This window comes from Acinonyx jubatus, chromosome D4 (assembly GCF_027475565.1).
Source record: "Acinonyx jubatus isolate Ajub_Pintada_27869175 chromosome D4, VMU_Ajub_asm_v1.0, whole genome shotgun sequence".
Classification (NCBI taxonomy): Eukaryota; Metazoa; Chordata; class Mammalia; order Carnivora; family Felidae; genus Acinonyx; species Acinonyx jubatus.
The window spans coordinates 73,850,010-73,877,036 of NC_069391.1; the positions used below are offsets into that span (position 1 = coordinate 73,850,010).

General features: G+C 44.8%; 1 protein-coding gene across 1 annotated transcript in view; it reads left to right on the forward strand.

The window, feature by feature from the left end:
• GNAQ (G protein subunit alpha q) overlaps positions 1 to 27,027 on the forward strand; it is a 311,423-nt gene that overhangs the window by 126,895 nt on the left and 157,501 nt on the right. The window lies entirely within an intron of this gene.

Consider the following 27,027-nt stretch of genomic DNA (forward strand, 5'->3'; position numbering starts at 1 on the left):
CTAAGCCACCCAGGCGCCCCTAAGCCAGGGTTTCTAGGCCAGCTGTGTGAGGAGTGCGGGGGTGAATAAGGGATAGTCTCTGCCTCCAGCAGGTGCCATTTGGGGAGGGACCCAGATGTTTTTACCAGATAGTGAGGGAGTGAGGAGGAAGGGCAGCTCCCCCAGGGAGGAGGAGAGCAGAAAGGCTCTGCCAGCTGAGGTCTGCCCTGGGTCCTGAACTGGAAGGTTCTGACCCGTGAGTGGAAGCAGGTAGGGGAAGGGGGTGGGCAACGTAAAAAAGCTCTAGCCCCAGGCTGTTCTGAGGAAAGTTGAGTACTTTGAGGCAGCAAGGAGAGCAGGTTTCATGGTGGGAGGTCAGGCAGAAAGGCACAGGGAGATCAGATTGTGAGGTGCCTCAAATTCCACATTCTCACGATTGAGTCCCGCCGCCTTGGGGGTGCCCAGAGCCAAGGGCAGGAGAAGAAGGCGATGCGAGTCTGTTTTCAGAGTCCAGGTGAGGCCAGGGTGCGACAGATGGTGCGTCCAGAGGCAGGAGGGCCACCTGGGAAATGAGGTGATGAGAATCACAGCCGGGGCTGAGGGAATAGATGTGGGGAGAAACGGCAGCTGGAGGGGGAAGCCAGCAGCAGGATTCAAACGAGTTTCTTGCCTTGTTTGGTTTTGTTAGCTTAGGAAGAGACCTGAATATGTGTGTGGGTCAGTGGACATTAGCTGGTGGAGCAAGCACCTGTGGACAGTAGGGAGCATACAAGAGAAAACGCAGTTCTGGAGAAGCAGGATGCCCGTTGCTCTGACACCGTTGGAAGCAGAGGGAGAATGGGCAACGTTCCAGGTTTCAAAGTAGGGAAGAAGTCAGCTTCTAACAGAGAGGCTTAATCGGTTTCGTCTGAGCTGCTCCACAGGCTCATCTGAGGAAGAGGGGAGTGAGGGAAGCGAAGGGTCAGGACTGTGGGAGAAAATGAAGGGCGGATTGCTTGGGGTGCCGATGATGGGGAATTAGCGAAGGAGGGAGTCTCAGATGCATTGCTCCGAATTGCTGGGCGGGGCTGTGCACCCCGTATCTAACCACAGACGGATGTTACCGGGTAGCCAGATTCCACACAGCCATCGCTCAATTTTCCACGAGAAGCGAGAACAAGCATAACATGAATAATTTACATCTCCAGAGAGGGCTCAGATCTCATTTAGCAATAAGCAGCTTTTGCAGGAAAATATCTTTGTGTCCCCTGATGGCGGGTCAGCAGCGACCTTCTTGACCATGATATTTGTACCTGTGGCTCTGTCAGAGTGTGGCACGCCTCTGGCCCGAGACAGCTCTACGACCCCAGAATCGCTGCTTGACTTAGTAAAGAACGATGTTGAGGCAAGGAGCCTGATTCGGGCAAGAAAGCTTTGAGGAGTCTGCTAGCCCAGTGCACAAGCCGTTCCTGGAAGGGCTGAACAAACCCCAAAGTGGACGGTCCGGCAGCAGGTAACAAAGTTGAAACTGTAGAGTCTAGTTCAGCTAGTGGTTCCTCTCTGCAGAATTTGCTCCAGTGAAAGCTTTGGGAGAGCAGGGATAGTATCTGTTTTGTGCCTGTTAGATCTGTAGCGCCTGGCATAGTTTCCGTGCACGGACCCTGTGCCCAGTACACATCTGTGAGATGTGTGACTGGAAGGCTCATAAGTGCAAGCACGCTGTTCTGCACTGGTGATCTCTGAGGTCCAGCCAGATAGTCCCTCACTTGTGCACTTCTGCTCTTGTCCCTCCTGCCCTGGGCCTTTGCTCGTGCGGCCTACCTCCGCATTCTTCCAGATGCTTTTATGAGATGCTTTCTTATGATCGTGTTCCTCTTTTCTGAGCATTTATCCCCTTTTGCGATTATATATTTGTTAGTGTGAGAGCAGGATAGCAACTGCTTACTGCGATATCCCTGGGGCCTACCTAGTACAGATATGTATCATGTGTGACACAATTATCATTTTTTTTTAGTTCATTTATTTCTTTTTGAGAGAGAGAGAGAGACAGAGAGAGAGAAAATCCCAAGCAGGCTCTGTACGGTCAACGCAGAACCTGACGTGGGGCTCTATCCCACGAACCATGAGATCATGACCTGAGCTGAAATCAGAAGTCACGGTCTCAACCGACTGAGCCACCCGAGGCGCCCCAGTAATCCCGTCTTAAATGGAGAAGATCGGTATATCACTAACAGAGGAGCTGCTCTTGAGCTGCTGTATACTGCTAGCTGGGGCCCAGCTCACAACGCGGTACAGTAAGTGTTAGAGTGGGGAAAACTGCAGTGCACCCTGGGTAGGCAGTAGCCTGGATGAGATGAGGGACGGGGGCAGAAAGGCTCCCTAGGGCTTTTCTGCTAACGCTGTCATTTATTGAGCGCCTACTGTGTGTAAACCTCTGGGCTGATTTAAGCACGTTCCCTGCCGTCCAGGAGCCCAGAAGCTGTTGGGGGGTGGGGCGGGGGGGGGGGGTGATAGCAAGTGCGTAATGTATTGTGCCTGTCTTTACCGCTATATGACAAAATGCACAGCATGCCAGATAATAGCCTCCAGTTGGAGAGAAAGAGGGACAGTGGCCTGGATTATCCAGTGATGGAACAGTTAGCCTCTAGGTAATTAAGAGTAAGCTGCATTTTATTCCCTCCAAAGATGTCACTTTCCCATAGATTTAAGGTACTTGATAATTTTGAATACTTTTTCCCGTCTCACTTTATTGGCCCTTCTTAGCATTCACTCGCTTTATTATTTATTTCGAGAGAGGGAGAGCGAGCGAGCGCACGCACAAGTAGAGGAAGAACAGAGAGAGAGAGGGAGGGAGAGAGAATCCCAAGCAGGCTCTGCACTGTCAGCACAGAGCCCGATGTGGGGCTCGAACTCAGCAAACTGTGAGATCATGACTTGAGCCAAAATCAAGAGTTGGACGCTTAACCAACGGAGCCACCTAGGCCCCCCCTCACTTGCTTTATTCTAAATGGAGCAGGTCTTTATTTTTTTGTCCCCCCCAGAGGAAGTCTTTTAAATTGTTCACTATTTTTTTCTTTAAATCATGGTAGTCTTTAAAATAAAATAATGGGTTTGAATGAGTCACTCTGGAGTGCCAGAGAGCCAGAGGAAGGAGGCCCCAGTACCTTGTGGCCTCATATGGTGGGCCCAGTAGTCGTGGGCACTTACATCCGTGGCCTAGATTCTGAGTGGCCTCACTTCATTCACATATACAATTTTTGGTGTTTCCGTTCATGGAGTATAAACCAGGAGTGTAAAAAGGCGATCTTAATGAGACTCTCAAGGGACATACCCACAGGAAGCTTTGCCCGGCGCCACGGCTGGGGCTCATCAACCCTTGGCAAAAGCCCAGTGCTGAAGGGCAAGTCAAGTGAGGGCAGAGCAGGAAGAGCTGTGGCTGAAGAGAACAGAAGGTCCAGCCTCAGAGCTGTCTTCCCACTGGTGGCTTTCCTGACAGAATTGGATTTACCATTCAGAGTTGGCCAGTTCTCCCTTTTTTTTTTTTTGTCCGTCTGTAGACCTGACCATCATTACCGGTTCGATGCCCTGTGTCCCTTGCCCTGCTCTCAGCAAAGATTTAATAGCTGTGCCCTGCTGCACTCAGGTTTCACGTTACTAAGACTTCATTATTATTACAAAACATGCAACAGCGCTTCATCATAAATAATTAAAAACCCCTGACAAAGAGAATGAGTTGAGCACATTCTGTGATACAGCAAACTGATTTTCCCCTGCATCACAGCCGTCTGTTAGCCTCCTAATTCCCCCAGCTCCATAATTAACAATGGGCGGCTCTGTTCTTGAGCGAATTACCCAGGTTGGGCGCTGGTGCCTCCTTTGTGATGGTACAAAGGGGGGGGGTGGGGGGTGGGTAGGGTTGGCTCCGTTCCTACCAGTCTCTCAAATAGGGCTTCCGTGTGCTTCCCATTATAATGAAGTATCATTGTGATGACAGACATGTTCGGTCCTTAGTAATGTCGATAACTTCTGGAAGACAAAACACAGCTGCCTGTATATAGTTGTTTTCCTTTTCGAGGATGTAAAAGTAGGGGAACAGAGAAACGGACGGGGAGGCTAGCAGGTATCAGTGGGCTCCAGGATGATATGCACAGTAAACAGTTGGGGGCATGAAATGAATAAAAATGGTTCTACTTGAGCTGGTTTCTTAAGTTGATGGCACAATAAAAAGGGGAAGTTGAGGAGGGGCTGAATTAGATTAAAAGGAACTAAAGAGACAAACTGCAATGTGTGTTGATTGTTTGGAGCCTGTTTCAAACAAAACAAGCAAAAAAAGAAAGGGGCGTCTGGGTGCCTCACTCCATTGAGCTTCTGACTCTTGATTTCGGCTCAGGTCGTGATCTCATGGTTGTGAGATTGAGCCCGGAGTCGGTCTCCACACTGAGCCTGGAGCCTGCTTGGAATTCTCTTTCTCTCTCCCTCTGCCCCTCCCTGCATCCCCAAATAAGTAAACTTTAAAAAAAAAAAAAAGAGAGGAAAGAAGGAAAAATTTTAGATAATTTGTGAAATCTCAATATGGACCAGGTACGATACCAAGAAATTATTTTTAGTTTTGTCACGTTTGATAGTAACGTTGTAGTTTGCTAGAAAATGTCCATTTTTTAGAGATGCATATTAAAGCTTGTAAGGATGAATGGCAGCTTTAGGACAAATGGGATTTGCCCTGACCATGCTGGACCAGAAAAGTTTTAAAGGGAACATAAATGAAGCATACAGTATGGCAACATCGTCATTTGCCTTTAACAGAGGAGAAAACTAAAGCACAGACAAGGTAACTTCTTCGCCGAAGATCACAGCCGGTACGGGTTAGTGCCGATGTGCCGGTCTGTGATGATTGTTGAAGGATTTATGAGAGTACGTTTTGCCATTCTCCAGACTTTTATGTGTGTTTGAAATTTTTCATAGTGGTTATTTTAAGCTGACCGAGCTCTAAGTTCTTTGAAGGAGATAGCTCCCAAGTTTTGCTCAGTAATTTACAAACGTTTCAAAATCTGCTTCTTTGGTTGTAATTTCTTATGTTTTAAAATGGGGATGACGGTGCTCGCTTTAGTAGCACATATTCTAAAATTGTAACGATAAAATAGGGATAATGGATTAACTAAATAAACGCTAAGTAGCTCGTACCCCCACTCCCGCCCCCAATCGTTTTTTTTTGTTTGTTTGTTTGTTTTTGTATATAAAGCTGTACGCAGGTTCCTATTCAGGATGCCACACTGCCTCATCATACCTCCTGCCATCCTGTGATGAGTTGTACACGGTGAGGTCTTGTCTAACCTACGAGTTTTCTGTATATGCTCCTTGCCCAGTCCTCTCCGTTCCTTGCCCTCTCTCACAAGGAGGAAGAGAGGGTATTGAGCTCTCCTCTTGGCAAATGGCTCTGCTGGCCTGTCCCCACGCTTCTGAGGGCATAGGACTCAGAGCCCAAGGGACAGGTCTCTTGTGGCCAGGGGGAGGGGGGCTGTCTTCATCTCTCCTCTCAACTCTGACACATTTCTCCCTGTGGTCCGTGTAATCAGGGTCACTTCCCTGCGTCAGGTCCTGGCAGGACGTCCCAGTGGTTAGATTCCTTATCACCAGGGTTTGCATATCAGCACTGCCCCGTACCGGCTGTGATCTTGGGCAAAAATTTACCTTCGCTGTGCTTTAGTTTTCTCCTCTGTTAAAGGCAAATGATGATAATAAATAGCTAACACACAGAACGAAGATTAAACGAAATAATACACGTGAGGCATTCACCAGAGTGCCTTGTCCAGAGTAAGCAGTCATAAATGTTTGCTAAAATTCTTAAGTTTATTATCTAAATAAACATTTCTGGAAAATAACGCTTACGACCGATGAAAAAGTAATTATTATGGTTTCTTCCCATCTTGTCACAAAATACAGATCCATTCAGAATGATTCCATTTAATCAATGTGTTACTAGCAAAACTTGCTTTGTACTGTTTGTTTTTAAATGAAACCTTTAGAGTTTCGCTGATATTTTAAGGGTGTGGTAACCCCCTCAGCTGGGTGGTACAGTTAACATAGAGAAATGGCAGGAATGGTGCGGCACTCTGGAAGCAACGAGAGTGAAGAAACTGGACACACCCGGATTGGAATGCCAGCTTTGTTCCTTGCCGTTGGATGATTTCCCTGGGCCACATTGTCCTCCCCTCCGAGATGGGAAAAGACACCCCCCTCAGCCGGGCTGTGACGAGGATGAGGAGCGCCGCGAGGCCCTCACTCGGTCCCTGTATGTGGGAGGCGCCCCGTGGATGTGTCTGAGTTTAGCACAGTGCAATGTGGTGAGGGGGAGCAGCGGCAGGTGCCAGACAGGCGCAGAGCCCCTGTGGGGAGACCATGCTTCACAAACTCTGCCGAACGCTGGCCAGGGCTGTGAAACCCAATGACTCAAATGCCGAGACCTGATTTCCTTGAATTTTCCTCAAGGTACCGAGTAGACAGGAACCTATATGTTATTTACTTAAAGTTCGTGCTCTGAAGTGGTTGTGTGGCCTCGGAGTTCGCCTCTCGCCTCATGACCCAGCCGGGGGGCAGACCGAAGCTGCCAGGCCTCACAGGTTATCTATAGAGCCGGCAGCTTACCCTCCGATGATTCAGAGTTGGATGCAACAAAAAGACTAGCATTTCAGTGGAATTTCCTTGTAATTACATAAAATATGCCTGTGTGGTAGCCACGTCTCCATAATGTTTCTCCTAGTTGGGAGGTTATGTTTTTTTAACGTTAATTTGTTCATTTTGAGAGAGAGAGAGAGAGAGAGAGAGAGAGAGCGCGCGCCAGCACGAGCAGGGGAGGGACAGAGAGAGTGAGAGCCTCTCAAGCAGGCTTCACTCTGTCAGCACAGAGCCTGATGCAGGGCTCAGTCTCACAGACTGTGAGATCACGACCTGAGCCGAAATAAAAAGTTTGTTACTTAACCGACTGAGCCACCCAGGTGCCCCTCAAAATTTGAATTATTAACTAAATAACTGTGTCATTTCTAAGAGGGATCATTCAGTGTCTTTAATCCCCTTGTATATTATCCGTGCCCCATAAATGAAGCGTTATTCAAGTAAGAATGGCTAGCATATGTCTGATTTCCACACCAGTAATGCTACAGAATGAAACCCAGGTCATGTTGATATTCAGTAATGGTTTTGAGCTTTGGTTTTTCACAAAATGTTCATGACCATTGTTCAAAAGCACTCTTTGCAACACTGAGGGACTTCCTATCACTGAATGGGCTGTGATTACAAAATTCACTGTTGTAAGATAAAACATAGTATCACTCTGCACGCTGCCCATGAAAAGGCGCATTGACCTAGAAGAAACCAGCATGGACGTAATAGAAACCAGCATTGCGCCTGTGACTCTAAGATTTCTTTCTGTTCCTTTTGCCTTTGATGAGCAGTTTAAGTGGGTGTGAGAAGAGCCTTGAGCTTGCTTAATATATTTACGGGACAGACAGAGAGGTGGAAGGTTTGTGTGCTGGGCAGAGGGTGGCAGGAGGCTGGGGGGAGAGAGGAGGGTGGGGGGCTGACCATAGGCTAGAAGACCTGACAGTAAAAATGAGGTGAGGACAGAGGCCTCACTTGTGATGGCACATCTTAGAGAGCTCTGGCCTTGGAATCTGTTTACAAGGCTGGATTTAAGATTCTCTAGATGCCAAAGAAGGACAAGTGAAACCAGAATCCAGTAAGTTTTGAAATTCCAAATTCGATGCTCCAGACCTATTAGAAAGCAAACAAAAGGGCGGGGAGGTTTTTAGGGTACAGAATCCTGGCTTCTGAGAAAAGGCAGAGTTTGGTGGCATTAGCAAGGAACGGCTTCTTTCTCCTCTATTTTCATGCCTGCAGTGATGACCTGGCGTCAAACTCTAGATCAGAGGTGTTTGTCCACGAGGACCAGTTGCTCTTATTCCAAAATGTGCTTGAAGGGAAAAAACAAAAAGCCGAGAAATGAGAGGTAAGGGACTTTTTGGAAGAGGCTCTAACCAGATCATGCTAGAAGAGCTGCGGACGTCGGCTTGGGCTCCATTGCTGCAGCCCCCGTTGGAAGAACTGGGCTTTTCCACGCTGCGACCTCATGACCTCACATATCCAGGAGGCAAGCAAAGTGGAAGGAGGAGGGCCGTTTTTTCCTTTCCTTGGGAGCAGTGAGTGGCCCCGCAGAAATGGCCAAGGCAGGGCCCCGAGGCTGTAGCCCTGATGCAGGCACACAGGCTCCATTCACATAAAAAGAGCCACGAGCGGAGTAAGCTTCAGCACCCGGTTTGCTCTGAATGTATGTTCTGGGCAAGGTGAGTATGGGGCTAGACTGTTTAAGATCGAAAGTTAAAAGGACCACTCCCCTATCTCCTTGCTCTCCTACTACCCCCAGGGCAAAACAAAACCAAGAACCTATTTTGGGCAAGGGAAGGAATCCAACAAAAATACACAGAAACTATTTAAACTTTCAGAGAAAAGATAAGAATTACTGGTACAAAGGATAGCAGGGAATAGAGAGAGAGGGGCAGAGTGTGATGGGGTGAGCCAAGGAGGTTGGGCAAGATGAGTGCTTAGTGGGGAATATGTATGAGGATTTAAAAAAATGGCAAATGGTTACTGTAAAAAAATCAAAATAAGGAGAAGTGAAGCTGCTCGTTTTTGCTCAAGTGCTGCCTTCTGTATAGTTTTTATCTTTTATTTTACAAATGTGGATTTAGGGGCGCCGGGGTGGCGCAGTCGGTTAAGCGTCCGACTTCAGCTCAGGTCACGATCTCGCGGTCCGTGAGTTCGAGCCCCGCGTCCGGCTCTGGGCTGATGGCTCGGAGCCTGGAGCCTGCTTCCGATTCTGTGTCTCCCTCTCTCTCTGCCCCTCCCCCGTTCGTGCTCTGTCTCTCTCTGTCCCAAAAATAAATAAACGTGGAAAAAAAATTTTTTTTAAATAAAAAAAAAATAAAAATGTGGATTTATTTTGAGAGACAGAGAGCATGAGTGGGTAAGAGGGGTGGAGGGAGAGAGAAAAATTCCCAAGCAGTCTCCACTCGGTCTGTGAAGAGCCTGATGTGGGGCTTGAACTCACGAACCACGAGATCATGGCCTAAGCTGAAATCAGGAGTCACATGCTTAACTAACTGAGCCACCCAGGGCTCCTGTGCAGTTTACCTTTGAACATCATGTTAATGCATTAGAAAGAGAATCTGAAACAAGGACAAATAAAGACAACAGACGATGGAAATTAAAGCATTCTCTTCTTTTGTCATGACTGCTGAAGGAGATACTCTCATTTGCCCAGCCTCTGGGTAGATGAGTTCAGCACAGAGATATTGGCTGTTTCGAAAATGGAGTACACCGTTCCTGGTCACCTTTCCTCAATGCATTCTTGTCATCGTTAAAATTTTTATTTCTATTACAGTGCTGTTTTATGATGCTTTTCTAACTTGCGTACTTCTCTGCCCCCCTCCATTTTCAGGATGTTCTAAGAGTGGTTAGGAAATGATTGGTACTAAAGCTTTCTGAGGCACAGCACATAGGTGATGCTGGATGGCTTGGCCAATGGGATGAAGTTGTCCCCATCATACCACAAGTTTCCCCAGGGGTCTGGCAGAGGGACTGTGGGGGCACTCTACTAGGAGAATGGTGATCGGCCCACCCACCCAAATAACCAGTGCAAAGATAAGAACAAATAACAGAATTAAGATACGGTATCTCCATGAGAGTATTGTATGCATTGGAAAGAAACCTTTTGGATAAAAATTTTAGCAAAAAACTCAAGAGTAAAGTATAAACCGTGTCAAGCAAACGCACCAGCATCTGTGTGGAGGATTCGCGTTTATGTGTTTTGTAAGTAAGCCGAGAAAAGGAACAACTGATTTGTAGGTTTGCTTGTTTTAGTTCCGAACGTATGATTTGTTGTGTTATGGGATTTCTGCATGTAAAATTAATACAAATGGATTTTGATGGAAACATTATCTCATGAATAGAAAGTTATCTTTAAAAATCGAGACAGAAGTTCCAAAATGGGACGAGATGGCAATTTGTTAAAAATTTCTAGGCTATGGTTAACTTAAGATACTGGGGGAAAAAAATAAAGAATAGATATGCAGATAGTAGTGCACTGGGTAAGAAGTAAATGGATTTTGAGAAAGAAAAGCAAACTGATTTAATGCCACAAGCAGAACTCGTTAGAGACTCTGATAATAAAGGGAAGAGAGGAAAAAAAGCAAGAAACATTTCTGCCTGTCAGGGGTCTAATGTATGGAAATGATCTTGGAGCGGGGCATGGGATCTGGTCAGAAAGACCAACATTCTGTTCATAAGCATGGGGTAGTGATCCATCTCTGAAAATATCTTACAGATGCCCAGAGTGCCATATTTGCAGACAAAGGCAAGATGGTGGAAACAGATCAGAAATGAGTAAACAGCCTTATACAAGCTTTCCTAGGATTAAGTACATTCTTGAGATGTATAATTTAGGTCTACTTTGACTAAGTCAAGTGGGGAATCAGAAGTTGTTTTGAGGCGTTTAGTTGAAGAGTTGCTGCTATGTGGTGTTTTAAAGGAAACTGAGCAGAAAGGACACAGAGTGGCAAAGGAGAGTTGAGGTTAGGGGCAGAATGTCCAGTTTTTCTTGTTTTCTCATTTGATGTTGGAAACAATTCTTCTACATACTCTTCGCTCTGAGGGAGCGAATGGCCTCAGTGCTCTGATGCATCAGACTCTTCAGGGACTTTGCTGGGCTAACTGTTAGCGAATGATCTGGAGGCTCCCACCTCTGTTCTGATTTACAGGAATATTTGCCTTGTCTTTCTCATAAACCCACGCCAAAGACTTCTTTCCAAAAGCTGGCATTCTTCGCAACCAGGCTCTATGTCAATTTTTTAAGATTCAGGTACTGTTTTCTCTAAGGCAGGCAGAACCCCAACCACAAAATAACCCTAAGTAAGTATTTTTAGGTTTAAATGATAAAGAGTCATCTTATACTGAGGCATTAGGGGACTGGTGACATTTAATAGACATTTAAACTGTTTCCACTCTCGGAGCTAACCATGTGTCTCCTCCTGCCTCTGCCTACCGCACCCAGCACGGTCGTTTTAGCTGAGCTATTATTGCCCTACGGTCTTAATGAGGTATCTTCTCTGAGAACACTAATTGTGAAGAATAGGAGGAGTTCCAGACGTCACCCAAGAATTAGCATTTTGAAATCTGTATTCAGCGGGAGGATTTATTGCTAGCTAGCTAGCTAGAGTGGATATTCTCAAACTTTGCAGTCTCACTGCCTCTTTACATTCTTAAAAGTTTTGTGGACTCCAGTGTGGGCTTTTGTTTATATGGGCCGGGTCCACTGATGTGGCTCAATTGAAATTGAGCCACTCACTGTCAGAACGGAAGCGTATACAAGCCTGTGTCCCCTCAGCTGGCAGAGCAATGGCACCAAGCACGTGCCTTGTAGCCTCTGGGAACCTCCATTGCACAGTCATGAGCGCACGTGACCAATATGGACCCAACGTGCCCTTGCATCACCGTGCATGGCATTCGGTCTCCCCCACCTTCTTCAAGGGTTGGCAATTCCCGGAGGGGGCGGGGGCCCAGATCAGACTTTGAAAACTACTGATCTGGAGTACAGTTGATCCTTAAACAGCACGACTATGAACTGCACACATCTGCTTATACACAGGGTTGTTTTTTTTTCTCGGTAAATACAGCACAGCGCTGTAAGTGGGTTTTCTCTTCCTTACGATTTTCCTAATAACATTTTCTTCTCTCTAGTTTACTTTAAGAATACAGTATGTAATACATATACAAAATATGTGCTAATCAACTGTTTTGTTTTCAGTAAGGCTCCTGGTCGCTAGTAGGCTATTAGTAATTAAGTTTTGGGGAGTCAAAAATTATAGGCAGATTTTCTACTGCGCTAGGTTGCGGCACCCCTAACCCTGTAATTGATTATATGTAGTATATTCTAATAACTCTGTTTTATACTAATATAACATGTATCGTTTATATCATATATTAATGTCATATATATTATTACAAAAATATATAATATTGAGAAGAATAAGAAGAACATTCCACTTCATCTGGCAGGATTATATATATTTAGAGCTACTCTGCATCTCTAGCTCTGATGGCTAGAAAGAAGAGAGAGCAGTGCACCCCAGCACGTGCCCCCAGTATAGCTGGCATTCCTGATCTGTGTGCATGAGCACAGAACTACAAGGAAAGCTGCAAAACTCATCTTTGGAGCAGATAGAAGTTTAGAGAGTGAAGCAAGTAACCAACAAACAATCTGATGATATATTTCTAGCCTTTTAATCAATCTGTGACTGAGCCCTAAAAACGACTTATTTTCTTTGATAAAGGCAAAAAAATAAGATATTAAGTCCATATGGGTTTAAAATTATAGACTGCAAGAAGAAGTAAATTTGCTTTAAGATCTTTACATTGGAATGTAGGAAATGCATCTTCAGTTTTTAGTAACACTGCATTTATCTGCTAGTACTCAGGAATTGGGATTTATTTATTTGTTGTATCATCAATCAAAGCAAGCTTTAGGCTCTTTTCCAAACGTGGGAGATGCCACTCAGTTTTTCTGTGCAAGTGCCTCTTTATTTTTTGGGGTGGTTTAAGTGGTGGCTTTGCTAAAGCTTCATCCATAGCTTCAGTTAGGCAGATACTCATCAGGAAGTAACTTCTCTACGACACCTTCTTTGTTGTGATTGACTGTATAGCTACAGACAATATTCGTTTCTCGGTAAAGCTTATTTTATATCATTTGCTCTCTCATTTGTCTTGTAAACACCCTAGTATCAGGCGATAAAAATCTGAGTGTCCCACCAACCGAAATCTTTCCTCTTAACCAGCCAGACCCCTTTGCTTTAAGCCAACAGAATCCATTTTTAAAAAGAACTCGGAATTCATTCTATGAATGAATTCTATGGGACATTTTCTCTGCACCAACTGATAATGCTTTGACTTGCTGAGAGAAATGGTTGGAATATTAGAAGTTAGCTACTAAGGTGCTTCCTTTTTCCTGAAAAACATGTCACTGCTAAAAAATTCAATTTAATTAAGTTGTGTAAATATATTTTCTGACAGGTTTATCCAGATTTATTTAATTTTAAAAATAAAAAAAAACCGGCACTGCCTTTCTTTTTAAGTGTTGAGGATGGTATATTAGAGCATTTTAGTAGGTCAGTAAATCATATTAAAAGTTTAAACCTTAAGGGGAAGATTTTTATGTTCTTTTAATATCCACGTTTATTGAATGTGAGTCTAGTTTCAACAAAAGACATATTGTCAAGATAATAACACTTTTTTTCTTTATCCTTAAAGGAAAAACTCCTATTTTTCTTCTTTATATTCTGCTTGGTACTTCTCACCACCAAATAGGAGGGGTTCCCCCCGCCCCCCGTACTGAGCAATTCTGTGGCACCAGCTGGATGTCCTACAGTCCAGTCTAATTATGACACTGTTGGGGTGCCGGGGTGGTTCAGTCGGTTGAGCATCTGACTCTTGATTTTGGCTCAGGTCATGATCCCAAGGTCGTGGGATCGAGTCCTGCATCAGTCTCCATGCTGAGCTTGGAGCCTGCTTAACATTCTCTCACTCCATCTACCTGCACGTACGTGCTCTCTCTCTTTTTCTAAAATAAAAAATGGGGGGGGGGGGGAAGAGATATTTTAAAAAAAAGTTGTGACACGGTCTACCTGTAGTTAATGTCAGGCCCGTGCAGGTTAAGGTTCAGTCTCACAAGACCGCCCTTCCACACCCCACTTCAGATACCAGTCACAAATCTGGGTGGTTCTTTGGGCTTCTGCCCCACTGGCTATAAAGCAGAGGTTTTCACAACCCCTTCCTCTGGTTTGACATATTGCTAGAGTGGCTCAAAGAACACAGAGAAAAGTTTGCTTATGAGATTACCGGCTTATTTTAAAAGGATGTAAGTCAGGAAGAGCCAGACCGAAGGGATGCATATGGCAGGGATGTGGAAGGACACAGTGTTCCCATGCTCTGTCCGGGGATGCTACTCCCCTGGCACCTCCATGTGCTCCCCCGTCTGGAAGCTCCTTAAAGCCTCTACTCAAGAGATTTTTGTGGAGGCTTCATTTTGTAGGCCCAGTGGATTAAATTATTGGCCATTGATGATTGATTAAGTTGGGGGCTGGAAGTTCCAGTCCTTTAAACATACGGTTGGTTTCCTTAGCAACCAGCCCCCATCCTGTGATTATCTGGGGGTTTTCCAAAAATCGCTCATTAACATAAACTCTGGTGTGCTTGAAAGGGGCTTGTTATGAGTAACAAAAGACTCTCACCTTTACTGTTCTTATCGTTTAGGAAATTCCAAGAGTTTTAAGAGCTGTATGCCAGGAATCGAGAAGGCCAAATATATATTATAAATCACAGTATTACAGTCCTCAACTTTTCTTTTTCTCTCCCTTCCTAGATGGTGTCTTTTCCCTCTCTTTTTAAAAAATCAGTTTTAGGGAAATGTAAGTTGTCCAAAATCATGAATGATTTTAGTGAGTCTGAAAACAAGGCATCTCTTTTCTATCCCTAGTGAGACAATAACCTTACATTTGAGGACTAGTATTTTCAGTATCCTAAAGGCAAAGGGCAGTCTATGTGGGCTATAAACATAGAATATCATAGTTCCTAGGAAAATTAAAAAATCTAATTTTCACTTTTTGTGTTTTTTCTGTCTTTCCAAACTCAGTTACTAAAACACAGCTTAACCCTCAAGGAAGTTATGTGGAGGAGGGGAGACCCTGTTGCTTGTTTCTTTTCCTCTAAAATAAGAAAAATAATTTATTAAAATTAAGAAAATAATTTATTAAACGTACCAAGAATCCTTTTCAGCAGTGCTCCCTTGGAATTCCAGTTGGTTCTTGGGATTTTGTTTTCTTCTGTATCTTAATTTTGCCATGTGCCTGGCTTATTTGGCGTTCCTGCTTCTGTGAGCATGCTGCCTTCCTGAGAATGAGCAGAACTGGAGTTGTGTCAGTGTGCTCATGGGTATGAACCCTGGCAGGTTCGAAAAGGCCAAGACCATGGGCACATCCATTCATTTCCCTGAGCTCCAGTTTTCTTAGTTGTAAAAAGATGTGGGGCTAAAAATACCTCTAAAGTCCATGCCAACCCTTCCATTATCGTAACAGTAATAACCCTTAACTTGTAATGGGCCAGGAGTCTCTGTAGTCTGATTTAGTCTTTAGAAATCCAACAGGTAGGTACCACTATTTTCTTCATCTTACAGTTCAGGCTTTGAGAAGTTCATAGGTTTTCCCAAGATCAGATAACTCATGAGTACTGGAGCTCTACTTCAATTTCAGTCCAGGGTTGTCTGGTATCCGTGCTTTTCTCCATCATGCCTGCTGCTTCCACAAAAAGGAAAAGTCAAATGGCCTCCATCATCACTGCAGGCTTGACATATGCCAAGACAAGTGCTAGGTACTTTGCACAGAGTCCCAGGATATAAATATCATTAGCTCACTGTTGTAGATATGGAAATTGAGGCTCAGAGGTAATAAACTTGTCCAAGAATTAACCACTGATAATGGTTAGGAAAGATTTGAATCAAAATCTGTTAGAAAGCTTTGACTCTTTTTTCTTAATAGTTTCTTTTTTGAATGTTTATTTATATTGGAGTGAGAAGACAGTGCGTGAGTTGGGGAGGGGCAGAAAGAGACGAGAGAGAATCTGATGGAAGTTCCAGGCTCTGAGCTGTCAGCACAGAGCCCAACGCAGGGCTCGAACCCATGAGCTGTTATTGTGACCTGTGCTGAAGTCTGATGCTCAATTGACTGAGCTACCCAGGCGCCCCAAGCTTTTACCTTATGTGTCCTGAGGGATCCAAAGCTATGAAGCCTTGGTTGAGGAAAGAGGATGAGGAATGGGAGGGACGTACTCCTCCCATCAGCTTCTGTGATTCCAGGCTGTATCTCCCCCTAAAACATCTGTGTGCTTCTGGCTCAGAGGTTGCATGTAGGAAGGAAGTGGTGGACAATAATGAAACTTTACTTAATGTCAGTACTGGAATTCAGTGACCAAATGTATCTCTGGGTGGAGTGAGGAGCAGGTGCTTGAGTGTATTTCTTGCCAAGACCACTTGGATGGCACATGGGTAAGTTAGATGAACCCAACGTTTTTTAAAATTGCACCAGAGTAGGGGTGCTTGGGTGGCTCAGTTGGTTAGGTGTCTGACTTCGGCTCAAGTCATAATTTCACAGCTTGTGGGTTCGAGCCCCGCGTCAGGCTCTGTGCTGACAGCTCAGAGCCTGGAGCCTGCTTCAGATTCTGTGTTTGCCTCTCTCTCTGCCCCTCCCCTGCTCACTTGTTCTGTCTCTCTCTCTCTCTCTCTCTCTCTCTCAAAAATAAATAAACATTAAAATTTTTTTTTAAAATTGTACCAGAGTAGTGGTTCTGAAATCAGGGTCCCAGGACCATAAGCATCAGCATCACTTTGTTAGGAATGCAAATTCTCAGGCCCCATTGAGGATGGAACTGGGTCAGGAACATTGGGAGTGGGGCCCAGGAATCTGTTTTTTCACAAGCCCTTCAGGTGATTCTGATGTAAGCAGGCTCAGAGTCCAGAGACACTGCACCCAGAGAACAGGGACTGTCTCCTGTCAGCAGTGTGGTTAGCTACATGACAAGAAGGTGGGGAGAGGGCCAAATCTTCAAAATTTAGGGTTTTGGGAATGTTGCTTTTATCTTTCACTGTGGAACACAACAGCATCTCATTGTTGTCAGTAAACACCCTGATTGTAAAACGCCTGCCACTCTTCCGTGACAAGGTCCACCTCAGTGTGGTATTAAAGTGTACATCCTTCAGAGGGCTGAGTCAAGAGTAAGAAACCTTGACAGATGGGTGTATTGAATTCCTCCCATTTAAAAAACTTTCTCCCTTCCTGGGAGCGGCTGCCATGTTTTTTGTTCTCTGAACAGCTTAGAAAATCGAAATGAACTGCATCTTCTGCCTTTAAAGAAAACAGAACCAGGGTTAGAGCATAAATGGTAGCCAGTGTTACAGTGACCATTCCTGGCTTCCTTTCTGAAGAATTTTCATGGTTGTTGTTCGGTTCATTCAAGAACTGTAGTGCAAAGGTTCAAGAGAATAGTACTTCCTCCTCAAAATTTCCCTCTCTGAACCCTGACCCCTGCTAGGGATTGCTGATTTCTGACAAGTTTCTTAACTCATAGTGCCCTCAGGGCAGTGGCCCTTCCCTAGTTACAGGAGACTTTGACAGTTCAGGGAATGCTGACAGAAATTTGGGGTGTATTAGTGGGAGACCAGTGTGCCCGCCAACCTGCCCCAACTGGGAAAGGATGAGCTTCCCTAAGAGCACCAACTGACAGCAGGAGGTATAGGCTAGAGTTTTAGCCACAGTTTGGGGGTTCACAGTAGGGTTAGGGCAGAGAACATATCCTCCAGACAGTTCTAGGCTTTGCAACCAGGCAGAACTGAGATTCCTACCTCCTTATTCAGCATTCTGGAGAGCTTCACTTTTGTTGGAGCTTGCTTCATTCATGGTTTCCTTTGGTGCTTTATGCCTCCCCCTGCTTCAAATAAGCCCCCTTTTGGTTGCATAATTGCTTGCCTTTTCTCTTCCTCTGAAATAACAGCAGAATGGAGACACTGAGCAAAATGGCCAGCACATTGATTAGAGGCTGCTAGCTCTCAGGCAGATGGAGGAGAAGAAGGCTTCACACCCCCGTAGGAACTTGCCAGAAGCAAGTGCAAGAGGAATCACCTACACAACTTAACAGAGGGAAGAAAAAAAAATATGTATATATATGTGTATATATATATATATATATATTTTTTTTTTTTTTTTTTTTTTTTTCTCTCCCACAGTTCTACCCAGAGAGTGTTTCTGAAGCTACAGAAGTGTTAGTAGCTTGGAGCATGTTCTTGGGCTGCTGTCTCTGTGGCCATTTGGTGCACGGATTCATTTCTCATCAAGAGCAGCCGTCCATTCAGAGATTTTTATCTGTCTTCCGGGAAGTCTTCCTCTACGTTTGAAAGCATGTTGGTAGATCAAAGACATCATGTTATCTTCAGCTAAACCCATTTTCCTGAGACACCAAAGTCTTGAGAATTTGAGAGCCCGTGACAGTGTTAAGCTTCGTCGTTTTCTAGTCAGAAATGATCATAATTATTACGGCGGGGAGTAGTCAGGGAGCAGGAATTTGAGCAGTTTGGGACTGGTGTAAGTTGAGGTGGCAGAGGTATGGGTATGACAGCATGGAAGGGAGTGACTTTTCCTCAGAGACTAAAGACTCTTCAGAACCAGGTTCACGGGTGATCCAGAAATGCTAGGCAGAATCAAGTGTATTAAAACCCAAACACGGGGAAGAACCAGCACTTTCTTTGTCTCTGTGGCAAGGAGCCACCCTTCCTCCGCCTACCCGGAGGAGCTTCGCTTCTTCTCTGTGAATTAGGCAATGAGAGAGAAGTCAGGTGAATGGAATGTCCTGGATGTTTTAGATGCTGCTGAAATGGCCCTGAGGCTCCCTTATATAGCACGGTTTCACTTCCGGCCAGTGGCAGAGGCTGGAGACACACTGTGGAGACAGGGTAAAGACTGCATTGTTCATACTGAGAGGTGGGTGGATGGGGGTATTAAGTACATTTCCGTTAACTGATGGGATTCAGATGGGAAAACCATGTCCCCTTCTGTTTCCCGTTGCTATGTTTTCCCAGTCACCTAAACCTCTGAATTGATTTTACTAATCACTTCTGTTCTCAGAAGATAGTTTCTTGGGTTAATAAGCTATGAACTGAAATGTTTACGTTTGGATTTCAAGAATTTGCTTTTTCCTCACAAGGGTGCTAACCCTGTTAAGTGTGCCTTTGATGCATATGTACGAGAGGAACAGCAGACTTACTGGAGTGAACATGGTGAGTTAAATGCTTAGTTTCACTCTGAATCAGTATCCTGTTCTTAGGCATTTCATCTCCTCATGGGCACTTTAAAAATAGTTGTTCTTTAGTACGAAAATACTTAGAAAATACAAACGGGGGGAAAAAAAGAAAAATTTCAATCAAGTGTCCCTTCCCATTGGGCTTATCATGCATCTCTGTGGAATGTATCGCTCCGAGTCTTTTTCTCTTAATGCTTTTCCCTTTCCTTTCTCTTACAAAGAGATCTCAGTACATTGTTGGATTTCAGTACATTATTTTCAGTAACCTCGTTGTGAATGCCTGTCCATGTCATTTGACCATCTTTTGTAGCCCTTTATTAGTGGCTGTGCAGTTTCCCATTGTATAGCTATAAACAGCTTGTGTAATCAACTCAGACTGCTAGACATTTGACTGTTTTTTTAGTCGTTCACTAATACAAGCAACACGGTGATGAATTTTTTGAAAACCTTTCACTCTTGCTTGATTGTAGCCGTTAACGTTTAACGTTTGGGACAGAGAGAGACAGAGCATGAACGGGGGAGGGGCAGAGAGAGAGGGAGACACAGAATCGGAAACAGGCTCCAGGCTCTGAGCCATCAGCCCAGAGCCTGACGCGGGGCTCGAACTCACGGACCGCGAGATTGTGACCTGGCTGAAGTCGGACGCTTAACCGACTGCACCACCCAGGCACCCCTGATTGTAGCCTTTAGATAAATTCCTAGGAATGATTTTTATTTGCTAGGTCAGAATTTTGTCATTTTGCTCTCCAGGATGGCTTACTTCTTTTAGGATGCTGGATTCAGTTTAGATCACTTAAATACATAGATCTGGAACAGCATTTTTCCTTCCCCATTTTGTATTATCACTTTTCCGTTTTGTGTAGCACTTGGGGAAAGGGAAAACAACCTCAGATCGACACATGTCTCAGCAAGTTCTTTTTGGCATGAAAGTATGTGTAAAGACATGGCGATATGTTCCTAACTGTTTACAATAATTTTGGTAGCTGATCGACTCAGCAGCCAGTCTCAGAGTATGAATTCTCTGTACATCCTTGGTTAGTGTCCATAAAAACTCGATGGAAGACAATAAATTGGCAGAAAACAGGCTGTGACTGAAAGGGTCAGCCAACTATTCCATCTGTTAAAAAATAATCAGCTGAAGGGACACAGGTTATTCACCGAAGAGATTTTGAGCCCCTCCCATGTGGCATGTAGTGTTCTGGGTGCTTGGGCTACCTCAGGGAACAAACCAGATAGCCCTTCCTGCTCTTCCTTGCACAGCTGATATGGTAGCGTGAGTAGGTGTAGGTGTGTGGCAGGGGCAGAAAATAAACGATGTAATAATTTATAGCATGTTCGAAGATGACCAGCGTTATGGGAACAAAATGGGGTAAGGGGGATGGGACATGCTGTACAGAATCAAGGAAGGCGTTGGCCTCACTGGGACACTGACATACAGGCGAAGACCTTTGCAGGAGGGAGGGATCCGGCACATGCTGACCCAGGGCCTGGTGGGGAGCTGTTATTACACCCAAATATACAAACCCCGAATGCGTTTAGCCTCCCATTCCTACCTTGTTTGTGGTCCTCTAGAGCACTGTCTTGAGCTGCGGGCCTGTCATGCGGACTCTGGGAAGCATGTGCTTTTCATGCAATGAAAAATATAAAGCACTTTCAGTGCAAACCTGGGTCCATAGGGGTCAATGAATGGAAAATGCATTGATTCCAGAAGGCACAAAAAACTCTCCGTGATGAATGCCAATTCTTTTTCACAGTCAGTGAAATAGAATTTAGGATACCATGAAATTAATGGAGTAGATTTTCTAAAGTGAAAAAATATGGCACAGTGAAATGTCTTGGCCTGACGGTGGCAATCAAAACGATGTGAGAAACCATAGAAATGGGTCCGTTTGGAGTTCAGTGGAACATGAAAACGAGTATGAATCCCTGTGTACAAAAGGAGCAGCCAGGACATCTTTCTCAACTCTCCCATTTTACAGTGGAGGCAACTGAGGCACAGGCTGTTCCAGGACAAGCTTGTGTGAAGTAGCCACCGGTGTTGCTGTGAGCCCGGTCCGTGGAGGTGTGGTCTGTCTTTCCCACGGCAGGCCTCTTCCAGGGCCCCTGTGCTTCCATCCAGCTTCCTTGTTCATTAGAAGGACTGACTGATAAACACACTTCCAAATACCGTCAATTACGAGATAATTTCTTCTCACCTTTCCTTGAGGCGCCAGTCAATTTTCTGCTCGTTAATGTGCTGGGGGGCATGCTTGGGCGCTACTCGAATTACAAAACCGTGTATTGTCCTTGGAAGAAAATGCAGCGCATGCATCACAACAACCAGATGTGGCCAGGAATACACATCTCACTGGAATCTTTGAAGCCCAGCAGGATTCAGCTGAAACCTAAGTACAGAATTTGAGCTCAGCCTCAGTGAACTGGTCAGATGAGATTTTTCAGATCTGGCCTGATTTGTTTATAGACACAACCTGAATCTTTCTGTTAAATCTCCCTATCAGATTTGCCTTTCTGTGGCTACTTTGCAAGAAGACTTTTTTTTTTTTAATCAATGGAGGCATTATGTATAATTTAAAAAAATATTTGAGGCCTTATCCACAAATAGATACTGAGTGGTTGTCAAGAAAATAATCGTCAGTGCTAGAATTTGCCCTTCCACTCAGTCAGAGCAGATAATACCCAGAGGCATATGTCCAGTAAGCACAATCCAACATTCTTACTGTTCCAGTAAGAACAGTGTAAGGATAACTTGACACAGAAAAAAGGAAAAGTACGCATTTTAGAATTTCAGTTAAAACTGTGATCTTGTCCTCATTTTTCAGATGCTCTTCATTTGTCATTACGTTTCAGACTCATCACTTTGTTCATCTCGAAAAGATTATTCAAATTCTCTTATAAACTTTATAATTTCCGTCTTTCAAATGTTTTGCTTAATAGCACCGTAATAGATTTTAGTTTTTATATACCCTCTCCTTCCACACCGCCACCGCCCCCCCCCCCCCCGCCCCCCAACTGCCCTGGGAACTTGTTTATCACGATTTCTTTAACTCAGATAATTAGAAGTTGAAAAGTGGCCCTAGGAAGGCCAAGGAAGCCAACATATTCGGTGCATTTTATGGCCCGGTATGTGTGCCATACATTTAAATCCCCCAAATCATCTGTAGTAGTTACTGTGATCCCCATTCTAGAGACAAAGAGCCCAGCCCATGAAGATTGCATTGGCCGAGCCACATAGCCTTGTAAGGCACAAGGGTGATATCCAGACCTTGCCTGTCCTGAGTGAAAAGGTTGTAGCTTTCCCAGCCTCTCTTTCTCCCCCACTTTTGGCTATTACCCTGCCATCTTCCCTAGATCGAATTTAAACATTTTGAGTTGAATTGTGTTTTTTTATATTTGGAAGGGTTTCTAAAAAATGTAATGATAATTCCTCCACTGCTTCCTGTAATTCCCACCAGAGAGTCAGAACTTGGTTCACGTAATACTCCTGGGAACTGGCAAACAAGGTAGGGACCAAACAAAAGCAGTCATTCGTTCAACAAATACTCATTGATCTTAGCACCATGTTCTGAAAATGGGCGAGGTACTGAGGTGAGAGGGAAAAATGAGACCTCTGCTTATGTCTTGATGGGGCACCCAGGCTCGTGGCAAAGAAGGACACGTCCATTAAATGGGTGATGTACAGGTCAAGTGGGGAAGCACTAGTAAGTGGGAAAGGGTTTGAAAGTTCCGTTTTCCTTGGTAGAATGGACTGAAAATGCCGCAGACCTTCAGGGAGGGGAGTGCTCAGAGCACGATATTGGAGGTCATAGACGGGGAACTACAGCACAGTAAATAAGAATTGTTATGACAGCAAGAAGTCGCAGCCCAGAGGGGGCTGCATTGTTTGCAGGGTGGTGTGAGCCCGTTTTCCGCCCCGTCTCAAGGAAAATGTGTACTCCTGTTTGATTGTTTTAAGTACAAAATGGGATCCTAATAGTTTTATATGAAAATGTTTCATTAAAGCACGTTACTTTAATCGTATCACCCCTCTCCTCAAATCACAAGCTTCATTTGAGGAGGACAAACGTGTATTATCCACCTGTGATTCTTTCCAGTTGGCCGAGTCCCATAACTGAAAAAAACAATACCAGGGTCCCAACAAACGTACAGAATCTAGACTTGAACATATATTCATTTGTCAGCTAGCAGTTCAGCTCCAAATCTCAGGTGTCCCTTGAAAAGAACCGATGGGCTTGTACGAACACTCATTGTCACACGGGATGCTGGAGGAGCTTTTTCTGTTACTGAGATTGTCATACTTGGTATTCATCATGCTAAAACATATTTCATGAAAAAATGGTGACAATAATAATGCTCATAACGGCAGTCTCTATGAAATGGAATAGGGAATATAAACCAATTATATGACAGTACAGAATATTTGAATAGCTACCACATAATATTCTTTGGAGAGAGCTGGCCTGCAAGACCAAAATTAGAAGCAGTATTAGAAAAATGTTACGGGGTCATTGCATCTACCTGTCCATTTATAGGACTTTCTCATCATTCTTGGGAGTGTCACTATTGAAAATGGTTAGTTGCAAGTGCTTCCCAAGTGTGAGTTTCTTGGCTAGTATCTCGAAAACACATTTTGTTCAAAGGATTTATTACACTTAATTTAATCATGCAATAGACATAAAAATCTACTGTGATTGATTTTTCCTCAGTAACTCTACTTGGCCTTTTAAGGTTCTCTTTTGTGGTTAAGAGGTCGTGAAAGTTAAGCTGAGGGTATTGCTGTTGTAGTGTCTTCCAGTTTTTAGTGCTTTCACGGAGGTTAGAGTGGAAGCTAGCGCACTGATTTATTACTGAATGACCTAGGGCAAGTCCCACTTTCTTCTGTAAAATAGGGATTCTAATAATACTTACCTTACAGAGTTATTGGAAGACTCAAAAGAGATGAGGATCAGGTGAGAATTAACGTTCAGTGCTTAGAATAATGCCTGGCACCTAGTAAGCAAATCCCTTAATAATCATTAGCTGAAGGGGCGCCTGGGTGGCTCAGACAGTTAAGCATCCAACTTCGTCTCAGGTCAGGATCTCTCGGTTCGTGGGTTTGAGCTTCTCTTCGGGCTCTGTGCTGACAGCCCAGAGCCTGGAGCCTGCTTTTGATTCTATGTCTGTCTCCCTGTCTGTCTGTCTGTCTGTCTGTCTGTCTCTCTCTCTCTCTCTCTCTCTCTGCCCCTCCCATACTCACACTCTGTCTCTCTCTCAAAAATAAAATAAACATTAAAAATTTTTTTAAAAAACGTCATTAGCAGGGAGCAGTGGGCTTCAGGCAATCCTTACTAGGAGCTGTGTTTGCTTATCCTCATTTCAGAGTTAAAACAACAGCAGCAACAACTACAGCAGGTACCTTTTATTGAGCCGAAGAACTAAGTGCTCTAGTATTTTATTTGCTCACTACAACCACTGTGAAAGAGAGGTTTGTGGCCCCTCCGGAACATAGTGATGAAGTAACTCACCTAAGGTCACCCGGATGGTCCTGAGGTTGATGCTTCGAAGTTAACCACCGGCCTGCCTGAGAAGCCCACCTCTGCGGTGGGTGGTTCCTGTGGCTGCCCTTAGGAACACCAGCTCTGTCTGCATCCGTCCTGGCATTTGCTGGGGGGGGGGGGGGGGGGGGCACTCTGACCGCTGTGCCTGTGCTCTCCAGGGTCCCCTCTGGGGTCCCGTGTCCGTCCTCTTTACGTTTCGGGGGCTATGAAAAAAATCACTAGGGGCGCCTGGGTGGCTCAGTCGGTCTAGCGTCCGACTTCGGCTCAGGTCACGATCTCGCGGTCCGTGAGTTCGAGCCCCGCGTCGGGCTCTGTGCTGACAGCTCGGAGCCGGAAGCCTGTTTCGGATTCTGTGTCCCCCTCTCTCTGACCCTCCCCTGTTCATGCTCTGTCTCTCCCTGTCTCTAAATGAAAAACAACGTTAAAAAATAATAATAAAAATAAAAAAATCACTAGTTCTACTTTATGTTTATTGAAAGGTGTATATGGGCTGTGGGATTTGATTTTCGTGGGCAAGGTGTCTTAAAAATAAGTGAATAATAATCCTGGTGGTATGCAGGTATGGTGGGAAATCGTTTGGATGGTATGTAGTGGCTGTTTTGGGAAATTCTGCATACCTGCCACCTCTTCGTGCGTAGGTTTCTTTCTCTCTTCTCTTTCTCTCTCTTTTCAGCCACTCCCTCCTTCCCCCCTTCCCCTACCCCCACCCCCCTGCCCAAACTACACATGAAAAATAGCGAGGGCAAGCTAAACTAGTTGGTCTGATTATGGTGTGGACAGCGGGTGGGTAGCTGGGGGGTGGGGTTCTTATTTTATTTTCTTGGGCTTCCATGAGCTCCGCTGTCTAGCGTGGCCTTCCTGTTCTGTCACTCACCCTGAGAGGTTCCCGTTGTCTGCGTGATTGAAGTGTAAAGTGATGCCTTCAGCATTGTGGCTTCTGTGATTCTCCTTCTAATTACCAAGGAAAGGGTCACTGGTTTATGAGCTCATCTTCTGAGGCTCTTTATTGGCATTAAACTTGGCTCTGATCTGTGAAAGTGGCCATTTTCCAAGGCATTTCCCCATCCCCGAGAGCTCCGTGGAGATCCTGTTTGCGGGAAGCATATCCATAAAGTAATTAGTAGATGAGTAGATGGACTGGCCTCCAGCGAATGCTCAGGCTCTCAACCCAATAGCTTGTCTGCCTGGCTGTCGGCTCCTGCCTTGTTTGGGGATAGTTAGCATAGCTGATTGTTTCTGAGCCTGGTAAAAAGTTAAATTATATTTGCATTTATACTTATTCTAACAGCAAGATGTGGGCTAATATAACCCCTTGCCCTTTTGACTGAAGACGGTCACGGAGACCGTGCAGAGGATTTAATTTCCAACACAAATGGAGGTGGGTCTAGGATATTAGGTAACCAGCTGACCTTTTTCAAATTTGAGCGGTATGACCGGCATTAGTTATCGGAAGCAACGATAATACTTTCTTGGTTTTTTCTCCCCTTTGCTGTTTACTCGAGCCTAAGCAGAGAATTTGGTTTTCAGTAAGCTTGGGTCAAATAAATCACACTGCACTTTAAACTTCAGATGGGTTGCTTCGTCTAGCCACCCTTGCATGTAAAGTAGAAATGGTGGTTACCAAAGTTCATGGGCTTGGGGGACGTGGCAAAAGCCCCCCGCCCCAGAGACTATCTCGACTCCTTAAAATGACCATTTCCTTTCTTTTGAAGGTCCTGGTATCTAGTTTTATCTGCACATCCCTGGGCTAGTGGGTTAAGGTTGGAAGAGATTGAGATGGGATTGGTGATAGGAGGGGGGATGGAAGATAGAGTACCTTGGATCCAGGGTAACTGCCCTGAGTTCAAGCCCAGGCCAGAAGCAGTAGAAGGTTCCAGAGAAGGGAAGTAGGTCCAGGAAGACAGACTCGTTTAATCTTTATAGACATACCCAAGGCAAGTCTGGGCCCAGTACACTGTGTGAGGTACCTGTTGCAGCCTGGCTGTTGCCTGTGAACTTCAGGAAGATGAATGCTCGAAGGCTTTAGTCCATACATTAATGAGAACCACCTCTGGTCATGAAATCTGAACACAAACATAGTAGATGTTTTATGTCCTTAATTTGTTGAACACCTCGGCACACAGCTGCTTTGGGACACATCGCGTCTTCCTTACCACCTGAGCTCAGAAACAGTATTTGTCGCTGCCTCTCATTGTCTTCCTCCAGACATCATTTCATCTTCCCCGGCTCCGTCCTCCTGGCCCTTCTCACCCCTTCCTTATTGTTATGGCTCAGGAAATGCCACCGACACAAAACCACCGACCAATAAATTGCTAAATGCATTATGTGCAGTGGGAGAAGAGCAGCTCAGTGATTTGGTTCCTGCATATGCTTTCATTTGGGGGGAAATTTTCAAGTCATGAGAGCACTGCAAATACATATAAAATAAATAGACCTCTCTGCCATTAGCCCTGTTAGAGAATACATAAGGATTTATTTCCCTTGGAGGTAAAGTCAAGTCTCAAAAAAGGATAACAAATACAATAAGGTTCATTTCCTTTTAGTACCCAAGCACAAGTAGGTATCAGCTGTTGTATCTTGCATGTGAAAT